Below are 11,849 nucleotides of genomic sequence, written 5' to 3'. Positions count from 1 at the left end.
GCTGTATGGGTTTTGTTGATGGTGATTGACATACATTCATTGATTCCATCATTGTACATGTAGACTACTAGCTTTTAAAATCTTCATTTGATATTGAATGGATAGTTGTCTCATTTCAATCATATCCCATGTCTCCTTGCTTATTTTACTACACATACATGTACATCGTCAATATACACTCAACACCAAGCAGATTTGAAGTATTAAATGAATCTGGCATGTAATGGAATTTAAAAGAAGATGTTCAATGATTTATTTTTATATTAAAATATAGAAATAATCCAATTTAACTCAGGTATCACATGATCATCTATCAAGTCACTATCAAAGTTCCCTACACACAAAGCGTAGCTTTCAAGTTTAGGTAGAAGAGATTAAATGTTAATGATCCAATGAAACATTGTTGGTATATCCTCCATAAATGATATTCAGAGGAATGTTCTGGTCAAAAGTGGCATTCAGTTGTACACTAGTATTTCTATTTCTATTTGAAGGTATGCCATATATATCATGTATATATGTTAGTCCACATGATTAGTGCATGAATGGCCAACTGCTGTTTGCACACAACTGCTTAGACTTTTTTGGGGACTGGAATCCTTGTGCCTAGACTTTTCTTCTTAACATTCACCAGTTTGAGCATTTTGGAAAATACTGAAAAAAATGTGTAATATAGTTACATGTGGCAATAATTATACAATATCATATGGCTTAAACAATTCCAATATCAAATATGTCCTTAACAATAGCAATACTACCTCAAGATCTCTGCTCGAACAATTATATTTGCAAAATTCATGTTAGATTTCTATGGGTTTATGCAAATTCAGGAATAATTTATATCTGTAGTAATGTTTCCATTGTTTTAAAATAAAATATTTTGCAATATTGTAGGATCAAAAGATGTCGCAAACAAACAAAAAATCAAAAATAACAATAAAAGGAATAAATGTTAGATATTTTGGATAACAGAATATCCTTTATATATTATATATATAAAACTCTAACTGGACTTGACTGAAGTATAGTTTAGAGCAGTTCGGTCTAGAAAAGATAAAGCTCAGGTACATTTGTAATTTACAGGTTTAAAAAAATTATGACGTCTTGCTATTTTAATTATTTGCTTTGACGCCGTTGCAGGAAAAAATCTTGCAAGGCTATTTTAATTTTTGCTTTGACACCGTTGCAGGAAAACATTATTTAGCCTAGCAAAATGCCATAATTAACAGGCATAATAATTAATTGGACTTAAATTTGTAATGCATGTGATATGTGGTATAAACAGATAGAGAAGAAGGGAGTCCATAATAATAACATGCATAATAAAAGGGGGGCAGTACTAGTTATTTATAATGAAGACCAAAACAGCACTACCCATACATCATTAAAGGCATAAAAGTAGATGAGCTGTGTTGGTGTATTATTATTTTGATGTCAGTAAAAATGTACATTCATTTGTACACAATGTGCGTTCACAATACCATGATGCTGGTAAACACTGGGCCTGAGACTACTATAGTCTCAGACTGGGCTGAACATTTGAAAATATTACCATCCATGCATTGTCCCTTTCCACATCGGCAAAGGCAAATCTATGGTGTTTTCTATGGAACATGGCTTGTTAAAATTGATGTTAAACTACCTCAAAACACATGGTTTAACTGTTTCATTTCGGTAGAAACAGGAAGGAAGTATCAGATGATAATGACAACTGGATCCCCTCCCAATTTCGGCCTGTAAATTGCGATTCATCTGAGAACCACATTGATTTTTCAAGACAGAAAAGTATCACAATTCCCTTATTTAGCGGTTTGAGCTTTCTTCAATACATTTTATCACCAATGTTTTACGTTTGTAAACATGTTTGAACGTTACTCTAGGCCAATTGAAAAACTTTATTCATTTTTCCGAAGCCACCCCCATTTTTGCTCTAGAACGCCATTTTTGTTGTAATCAACTCAAAAAAAAGGAAAAATTAGGAAAACTACTGCACCAATCACTACGAAATTTATTCAATACACGAAGAAATCATATATCTATCAGAAAATATAAATATTTTCACTCACCTCCGTTTTTTGAGGAAGGAGTATAAAAATAGAAAATGATGTTAGGACCGCCCAATAGGCGTGATAGGGTGAGGTCACTTCGGTCAATATGCAAATTCATTCTATGGAGCCGTGTATTCTTACTGCGATCGTAAAAGTTAATCATAACACCAGAACCATTTTAAACTTCTTATTTCAAGCATAATATTTGATAAATATAGATTGTAGATACTTACATATCGATGTCTATTTGTTTAGGTGATTCAAATGTCAGCCATTAATCAGAGCTAGTTTAGCATTTTCCAGATGCATCACGGGTAATCTCACAAAATCTCGCGCCGCAGAAGATATTATACTACAGTCTATGCAAAAGCCCACGAGATTCCAATCCTTCTTACTATACAAATCCTTGGTATAGTGCACTAAGAAATCCTTTGCGGTATTTCTACACACCGGTAAATCATGTGGCCTAATCCCCCCATCCCGTTTATTAGAGTAAAAATGTATTACATGGTTGAGTTGAGCAATATCGGGTAGTTAAAATTTATGAATGCTATAGAATCGTACAGATTAAAGATAAAGAATGAGAAGATGCACCTTAGGTATACTGTAGTTTGACTTAGTCATGAATTGTGGTTCCATTTTGCAGGCTTTCCCTGAATCGTTTATTCCTTCATGAGTGGAATAAACCTGATACAAAACATTGCAGTGTCAACTCTATATCTAAATTTGAGAAAGAATTGAAAACAAAAACCAATATCTTTTGGTAGGAAATTAAATATTAATTTATCTTAACGCAATTGCGATGCACCGCTTTGTTCTAAAACTATGAAATTTTTCCAGCTTATATTACAAATGACCTGTTTTGCAAATGTGTGTCAGATATTGTGGATCGGTACGTCTAAATAACAACACAGGACTTCCTGTACGAATAGGGACATAACAAGTATACCCAAGGCAAGTTATAGATATGCATTCGGCACTTTATTTCAAAAAATGTTCGTGTATTGAAAAATTTGTGTAAATTAATTAGAATTATCAATATAGATGTATGTTCTCCAGGTTGATCCCCAATCTCTCATTCTTGTTGCTCGTTTTGTGCAAACTTGTCATGCGCAAAATCTGTATGTTATTATATGTAAAAATATCTTTCCTTGTACCATTAACTTGGTTTTATAAGAAATAAAGAATCTTGATAGAAAATTTAATTTTTGATCTTATACTTTTTGTTTTGATAAAATCAATTCAATATTTGAGAAGCTATTTACAAAAACGTTAAATACACTTTTCGTTTTGTTTCAACTTTATAATGAAACTCGTCCTCAATTTCACCTAATTTTACATAAAGTATATATAATAAATAAAATGTTCTCTTTAACTATTTTGCCATCTACCAATTTCAATAGACATTTTTTTAATTGTGTTCCAAGTTCTAAATCTACAAAAGAATAACTATTTTTGTAACATTGAATACCAAAGAAAGCTTCGCAAGTTAAACTGTTTTTTGGCATAATTGTTTTTATTCCCCCTTTTCTGAAACTCCTGATAGAATAGAACATCACAAAACAGCTTACACATGCACATTTGTTTAAAAAAATATTTTTCGCCATTAAAACTCATTCTTGTCCCGTATGACATTTCCTGAACGAGTGAAAATCTGAAATAATTATTTTATTAAGCTTATATCTTTATTGCGGTAGCCTATTATTGAAAAAGGGTATAATTTTAAATTTCATGAAGTAAGATTCATACCACCAGAGACATTCAATATACTAGTAAACAAAAGAAACGACACAAGGCAATACATTAATCATATAAAATGAAATTAGATACAAAAGCTTTGCTCATTGTGGAAAGCCGTAAGGTAAACTACATGTATAGTTGTTAATTTCTATGTCATTCGTCTCTTTGGCAATCATACCACATCTTCTTTTTTTTATATAAATTTGCGTTCATCAGCTTCATGTGAACCTTGGTGGAAAGCAATAGTTTGAAGTTGTCTCATTCACAATCGAACCACATCTACTTCTTTTTATTCTGTCCAAAACCGGGAATTATAGCTGCAATAGGCATTGATTAAAAACAGCAAAAGCATCGTAGTGGCCATTTTAGTCTGTTAACTAATTTTCACGTTGGTAGGAATAGGGGGGGGGGGGGGCTTTACTTTTTCAGCAAGGTTAAGTCGAAAGTCGAGCTGATGAAGTCAAGAGTGGACAATATTTCTGTGCTCAAGTCTAATCTTTGGGTTCGAAAAAAGGGAATAAGAGTAAATATTGATGAGACAACAACCCAACAACACAGACAATCATTATATTGAAAGTTTTTTTTACAGTCATTTGGGTTTTTTTTTTTTATTATAGAGAGATCCCTATACACCTTATCAAGCCCAAAAAAAAAACGTTCCATGTATAAATAAAGTAAGGAGCTAATTTCATATTACCTGCCATTAAAAATATCACAAAAGGCACATACATATTTTGTGAAAAGTTTAACCATTCCATTTTTATAATATCAATTCGTGGAAATCAAACCAAGTACTTGAAATAAAAATCAGTACAAGGAAAATACTTCTCTTTTTATTAACGATTTAGTAGATATATAATGAACATTGAATATGCCTTATATCCAGACCTGTCCAGAGACAAATTCAAGTTCCAAATGTTATACTGAATATGAAACCTGTTCTAGACTGATAGTGTCGAGAAAGATTTTTAACGTGCTAGTTCACAAAGTAACACTCCGCATTTAGACATCATTTAGCCACTCGAGCATACCAGTCTTTTTTTACAGATATATCATGTAATGGAGGAGAGGTGTAATTAAATTATTAATTCCACTTGCTTAGCGGAGGAACAGCAATTTTAAATGTTGACGTATTTGGATTGACCAGGCCGGGATTTGAACCCACGATTTCCCGCACTAAGTGCAAAAACATAACCAAGAGAAATCTGAAGCTGTCAGAAAAATATAGTATCATATAAAAAAAAACTAAAGTGCAATAAATAATCCAATCTAAAAGAACTCTCCCTTTTATTTAAGCCATCAAAATGCATTTAACCAATTGATATTATTGAAAACTGTACTTGAAAAACGATGGTCGATTTAAGCATAGATTTCATGCACGGAAGACTTCTGCACATTTGGTACTCTTGCACAATTAATTGAGGCAGTTCTGTTTTTTATTCAATATATCCTCATTTTGCATTACCATTCCAAGTTCCATGTCCATTCTCTCAGTCGACCTTTTATATTTGCTATGAAAAGCCTACCTATTGTATGTATAATTAATGTGTTCTCGTTATGAACATACATGAAATATTTGCCACAGGACGTAAAACAAACAACATTTATTAAACAGACTCATTAATAATTAATATCATGAAAACCATATACGAAGGCAAGATTTGCACAATCCTATAAAGTAATATTTCCATGTATCCGTTTCGATAATTATGGAAACTATAACGACCCTTTTCAGGGTTGCGTTCAATATCGTAGCAGCTACGTAGTGCGACGTAAATTTACGACTATTGAACGAGTAGCTAGCTTAGCTGCTATTAATATCTATGTAGCAGCTAGGCTAGCCACCCGTTCAATAGTCATAAATCTATATAGCCGATAAGATATTGAACACAACCCAAGGTCGTGTTCAATATCGTAGCGGTTACGTAGATGGGTCGAGTTCAATATCGTAGCAGCTACGAAGTGCTACGTAGATTTTGACTATTGAATGTGTAGCTATAGACTAGTTGTTACATAAATATTGATAGCAGCTACGTAGCCGCTACGTAGCTGCTACGATATTGAACCCAACCCTGGTATCAATATCTATGTAGCAGCTAGGCTAAATACAAAGGTTGAGTTCAATATCGTAGTAGCTACGTAGTGATCAATATCTATGTAGCAACAATTGTTAACGTTTGTAAAATACCAACAAAACTGACGAATCCATCTTAGATGACAAAACGCATCAAAATTTAATCCTATGGGAGAATAAATAATCCTATAGGACAAAGTTAATCCTAAGGGAAAACAAAATATCTTACAGGACAAAATTTATCCTAAGGGAGAGAAAAAAATCCGGTAGGAGAAAAAAATATCCTATGGGAGAAAAAACATCCCACAGGACAAAATAAATCCCTTAGGAGAAAAAAATATCATAAGGGACATTAGTTTCTGACAAAAAGTCTTTCATGATAATCCTATAGGATAAAAAAAATCCTGTCGGATTTAACACTTTTTTTGAAAATCCTACAGGATTTTAAATCCCATAGGATATTAATTTTATCCCATAGGAGATAAATTTTCCTATAGGATAAATAAATCCGATAGGATTTATATATCCCATAGGATATTTAAAATATCCTACGGGATTATGACTTTATCCTATAGGATTTCTCAAAATCCTGTAGGATTTTTAAAAATCCTATGGGAGAAAAAAATATCCTACAGGATTTTGTCACTGTTTTCACTCCAGTTGCCGAACCGGGCGAGCCATATCAAATTTATTTTTGTATTGTGTTATTTATCCTCAGAGGTACATTATTGCCAAATTTGATGATTCTACGACAAAAAAAAGTGTGGTTCCAATTTGCACTTATGAGAAGTGCAAATTAATCCAAGAACATGTTCTCTTGCAATACTCTACGTAGTTTAAGGTGACCCCAGAGGAGTATCGATTGAGGCACGCTATCGTTGGCGCCATTTTAGATGCTGAAGCCGAACAAACTACAACCTGTAAATTACATCGGAAATAGTAGACACCCGTAAGTAGATTTTTCTAATAGAAAACTATCTTATATTGCCACCGGCCTTATAATATCATTTATAAATGTAAAAATGTATAGATATATTGCAATTTGCAGAGTAAGAGCCTAGAGGCTGCTTTCAGTTTCCGCACTCCATCATAACAAATTAAAATTGATAACTTGGCAGGGAATTCCGTGCTAATAAATGTTTGAAACATCACCACCTCAGTCTGACTTGAAACTCCCTTGTATTCACACAAAAGTATATTTCTGAACTTTCTATTTTAAAAAAAATATATGAAATGAGGGGTGGGGATGGGGTGGGGGAAATATACCTTTTTGTGTTAACCTGTTATGGCCCTTTTCAAGGTGCTGGTAACTGTTATTTGAGATCAAGTTGTTCGTTAAATGTTATCAGCATTTTGGAATTTTTTTGTGACCTGTTTTTGCCAAAATCTAGGTGCTGTTAACCTGTTAACAGAACCCTATGCCCCCCCTCCCCTTATTGAAATATTCACTGACAGAATTCACAAAGTAGTGTATTGAATATTTTTCTACACACTGTTATACATAGATATATAGGAAGATGTGGTGTGTTTGCCAATGAGACAACTATCCGTCCAAATAACAATTTATAAAAGTAAACCATTATACATGTGGTCCAAGGACACAGTTATCGTCCTTTGGTTTTCGTTGTCTACGAACATAGTCCCTAGTGTAAACAGTGTATAACTTGCATGTTTTATTTGATACACTTTCCCAATTTATTTCTTGATATTAAATGCATGCAATATTAAGTAGGGGGATGTAATTACATGTCAAAAAAAATTGGGTGCTGAATCTTTATGTTAAAAAGTAAATTAGTCCAGTTCTAAAAGGTCAAATTTTAGCACGTCTGAAGCTGTCAAACTGAATTTTACACCCCCTTAACACAGAATTGTCAATATTTTGAGTTAGAGCTGGTAGAAGTTTCTATAATTTTGATATTATTTGTCTCACTGGTAGTACACTACACTGTAAAATCATTTTGAGAAAGAGCAGGTGCAGATTTTTTTAATTTGAATTTATTGTCTAAAAGAAATGCACTACAAAATAACTGTGTTCTCGGGCCTAAGAAGGTCAAATTATGGCATTCAACTGGGAGCCTTGTTGACATTAAAAGAATGAAAAGAAGTATTGTCCACTGTCATTGATAATTGTTTACAATATTTGAATAAGAAACTTTCTTAAGGTGCAAGTGTAATTTAGAACATATGCATGACAAGGCAATGAATATGAATAAATTATTTGAAAAATAACTAATCTGTACTTCTACTTAAAACTTAATGTATTTTGAAAAACATGAAAAATGTATTCTTAAAAGTACATGTATTAACACAGACTTTCAATTTTTCCTGAAGTTTCATTGGTGGAGCTTGACTTTTCACAGTATGGTGGTCAAGGGTCTCTAGTTCTGAAGTTTGATTATTAACTTTTTTCTACCCTTTATATTACATTATAAGAAGCATAAAAAGCAGTAGAAAGTGCTTGCCTAAATAAAAAAATCCCTTTCAGAAAGCTGTAAAATATCGTCATACATGTATATGAAAATCATTATTTTCTTTAATTTAAGAAAGGAAAAATGGGGAATTTAATAGCAGAGTCTTAAATACTTAGCTATTACTCAATTGTGTTCAATTTTAAACTATTTTATTCATCTCAGCTTTCTTGTACATGTAATATTCATTTGGTGACACTGACATGACTGATAGTTGATTTTATACATGTATAGGTATCAGTAATAATAATTATAACAAGTTACATTTTTGTAACTAACATCTAAATCACACCCAGCTTCATATAGACCAGTACTGTATGTCCTTATGCAAATTAAAATGTTACAGATTAGCACCATCACTCAGTTGAGAAAATATTGTTGATATATATTTGTACATGCATTGATAATTTAGTAGCAAGATTTTTTCAGATTTAAATTTTAAGTGGTTTCTATGTATTACATTGACCTATGGTTAGAGGAATGGTTAGGATCCGGCTTAGATGTTTAACCCCGCCACATTCTCAATTTCTATATGGTGTCTGTGCCATGTATCACGTGTTTATTTGTTTGTTATTTTTTTGTACATAATTTAGGCCAATAATTTTGTTGTTATATGAAGGATTTCACTAATATACAACAGCAATTTATACCTGAAATTTCAACCAAGAAAAAAAGGTGTATAAATGCTCATTATTGAAGGCTGTTTACCATGTTCACCTATATTTGCTAACTGCTACAATATTTGATCTAGTGGAGACTTGTATCAATAGTAATCATACATATACATTTTTGTACATGTACACGTACCACGTAATTAATATATTAAAAATAACTGGCCATTTAGTTATGGAACATGAGAGACAAACATTGTCATTGTAAGACCTTAAATTAAGATTTATTTAGAGTCTGATAAAACCGGGCTGTACTGGAGATACAAATGTACATGAAGGTGTAGAGTGGTCATTAAGGAAATGAATTGCAATGACCATAGTCAGAGCAATTTACATATTTGTGTATGTATAGTGCATGTAGTTGTTTCGTGGTAATAAGGGGAAATTGAAAAACCATCTAGTTTTTAAAATGTATAGCAACACATCCATAGCATAATTTATAAGAAAACCACTTCAGATAGCATCACATTAAAAATTGTAAAATCACATTACCATGAAGTTAAAAGGCCCTTGGGAGAACACTGTGAGTAACTATAGAAAGATGAACAAAAGTTTGCTTGTTTATGGTTGTATGCTGTTCACCTTTACATTTACCTGATTTATATTCAATGTCCTTTGGTCTGTGATGGCATTGTCATATTGTAAATCATACTAGATATCTTTTAACTATAAAATTTAAACACACTGATAAAATTTAATAGCTGGCATGGAGACAGGGCTCACATGCTTCAGAATCATAGGGATACATTGCAAGTGACTCTCTTTGAAACAGATAGGGAGAAGTGGAGATTTGAGAGAGAAGTGCTCTAGTACTATAGTATTAAGTGTCTACCGGTATGATGAGTTTATATATGTAAATAATGTTCTTTTTATGTTGTTCAATTCAAGTTGGAGTATACAATTTAAGTCCAAATCTTTTAATTATCATAAAAAAAATTATGTTTCATTGACTTGTTAAAATTGAAAATGTAGAATGATCCATGAAAGCAACTAAATAGAGTGGTCAGGTGACAACAGCATGACTAGATTTCACTTTTGATGGTTAGGCAAAAGGAATTGATTGGAAAGCGACTTGTACACTGCTAGCATGAGCCCTGAATTAGACATTGTATTTTATTTATTTTAGAATCTGACATACATGACATATGACTGTAAGATTTACTTCTAGTCAATTAGCAAAAATCTTCTGGAAATCTATTTATGCATGGCAGTCATTTAAGACAATATTGTATTTTATCAAACTATGGCCACGTTCCTAGCTTTAGTTACAGCTAAGATAAAGAGTGGCGCAATTTCACCATCTCTTATAAGGTTACCATAAGAGTCTTGTATTTTCATCACAAAGAAGTGTTACATGTACTCCTTTGAATTATAGAATAAGTTAACATCAGTAAATTAAGTCTCAAATAAACTTTATTTTATCACCAAACATAAAATCAGGACCATTTTCCCCATTTCAAGCCTCTGTAAGTTTTCTTCTATTTTCACCATGTACACACAAGAAGTATGTGTGGTTCCAGCTACATCTGAAAAAAAGTTAGGGTAGGTAGGGATTTTTTTTTATTTTATGGCTTTTTTTTTACATTGAGTCTATGGGAGCAACATTCTGACTTTAACAGTGCCTACTGAAAAATGACAATAAAATCTTTACGGTAAGCTATTTTTAAGCCTCTAGTTTGTAATAGGGGATAATGAACCTTCAATAATGTTAAAAAGTGCCACTTATAGTGTTGAGCTTTTTTTATGATGCATTTTATTTTAGTCCGTCATTGATTTTGATTTAAGGATGCCCTACCTTTTTGTCTTATTAAGCATCTGACGCACTGTTTGTCCCTGTGTTTCAGCTCTTTGCCTGTAATTAAAAAAGTAAAATATAAAACAAATCGCAATCGAAACAGAAACATGTTATGACCTGAATTCTATTCGATGTCTATAAAGCAAATTAAATCTAATTGCAACGTCTTTTTCAATAATATATAAGAAAAAAAGATAAATTAAGGACTTAAATGAAAGTAATAAAATTCTCCTATACAAAAATATTAAGATTAACTTGAAACAAGAATTTTACCTAAAACATAACCATTCTGACTCCAGAAAACTATGAACAAAATTCATTATTAGCGAACTCACTCTTTTAATAGAAAAGGTCAAACATTCCTAGATATCAGAGATATGCAAATTCTGTAATGAGATTGAGGACGAAAAACACTTCTGTCTCAAATGCTCTAAATATAATTTTTATAAAATTTTTTTTGACTCAACGAAAATCAATTCGGAGTGTAAAAACACTGCAAAAAATGATACACTTAAACTTACGATATTACTAAACGCCACATCTCGCAGTCAAATTAAAAATACAGTTTCCTTAATATGAGTCTTTAGAACTGAGGACGGGAGACCCAAAACAATAATTTCAACTGCTACATTTTGTATTTTAATATTGTACTGTATATTTTTGTATATATGTTATGTTTGTCAGAGATCAGTTTTTTTTTTTATTTATATGACAATATAAGTATTTGATTATAAAAATTCAAGGCAAACGTTTTGTTAACATTTCGTTAGAAATCATTGAAATATATAACAATTTTTAAGAATATTATTCATACACACAAAAGTCATTATAATAAAATTGAGAATGGAAATGGAGAATGTGTCAAAGAGACAACATCCCGACCATAGAGAAGACAACAGCAGAAGTTCACCAACAGGTCTTCAATGCAGCGAGAAATAATGTCTGCATCAGTTGATGCATATATACATTTTATTCTTACGACGCTAAAAACGGCGATTTTCCAGTAAACATTTCAAATGTAATTGTCAAATACGTGACAAAATACTTAACCCT

The 11,849-nt window shown here is 32.0% G+C and overlaps 1 long non-coding RNA gene across 1 annotated transcript; it reads right to left on the bottom strand.

Moving 5' to 3' along the window:
* Positions 1-236: 236 nt before the first annotated feature.
* LOC143078184 (uncharacterized) lies at positions 237-1,891 on the bottom strand. The gene is made up of 2 exons (XR_012979093.1): positions 1,553-1,891; positions 237-654 (listed from the first exon to the last, which is right to left on the bottom strand). It is a non-coding gene; the product is annotated as an uncharacterized LOC143078184 (long non-coding RNA).
* Positions 1,892-11,849: the final 9,958 nt, after the last annotated feature.

Source organism: Mytilus galloprovincialis, chromosome 6 (assembly GCF_965363235.1).
Source record: "Mytilus galloprovincialis chromosome 6, xbMytGall1.hap1.1, whole genome shotgun sequence".
Taxonomy (NCBI): Eukaryota; Metazoa; Mollusca; class Bivalvia; order Mytilida; family Mytilidae; genus Mytilus; species Mytilus galloprovincialis.
The sequence above is the reverse complement of the archived record's forward strand: the minus strand, read 5'-3'. Positions and strand labels throughout refer to the sequence as shown.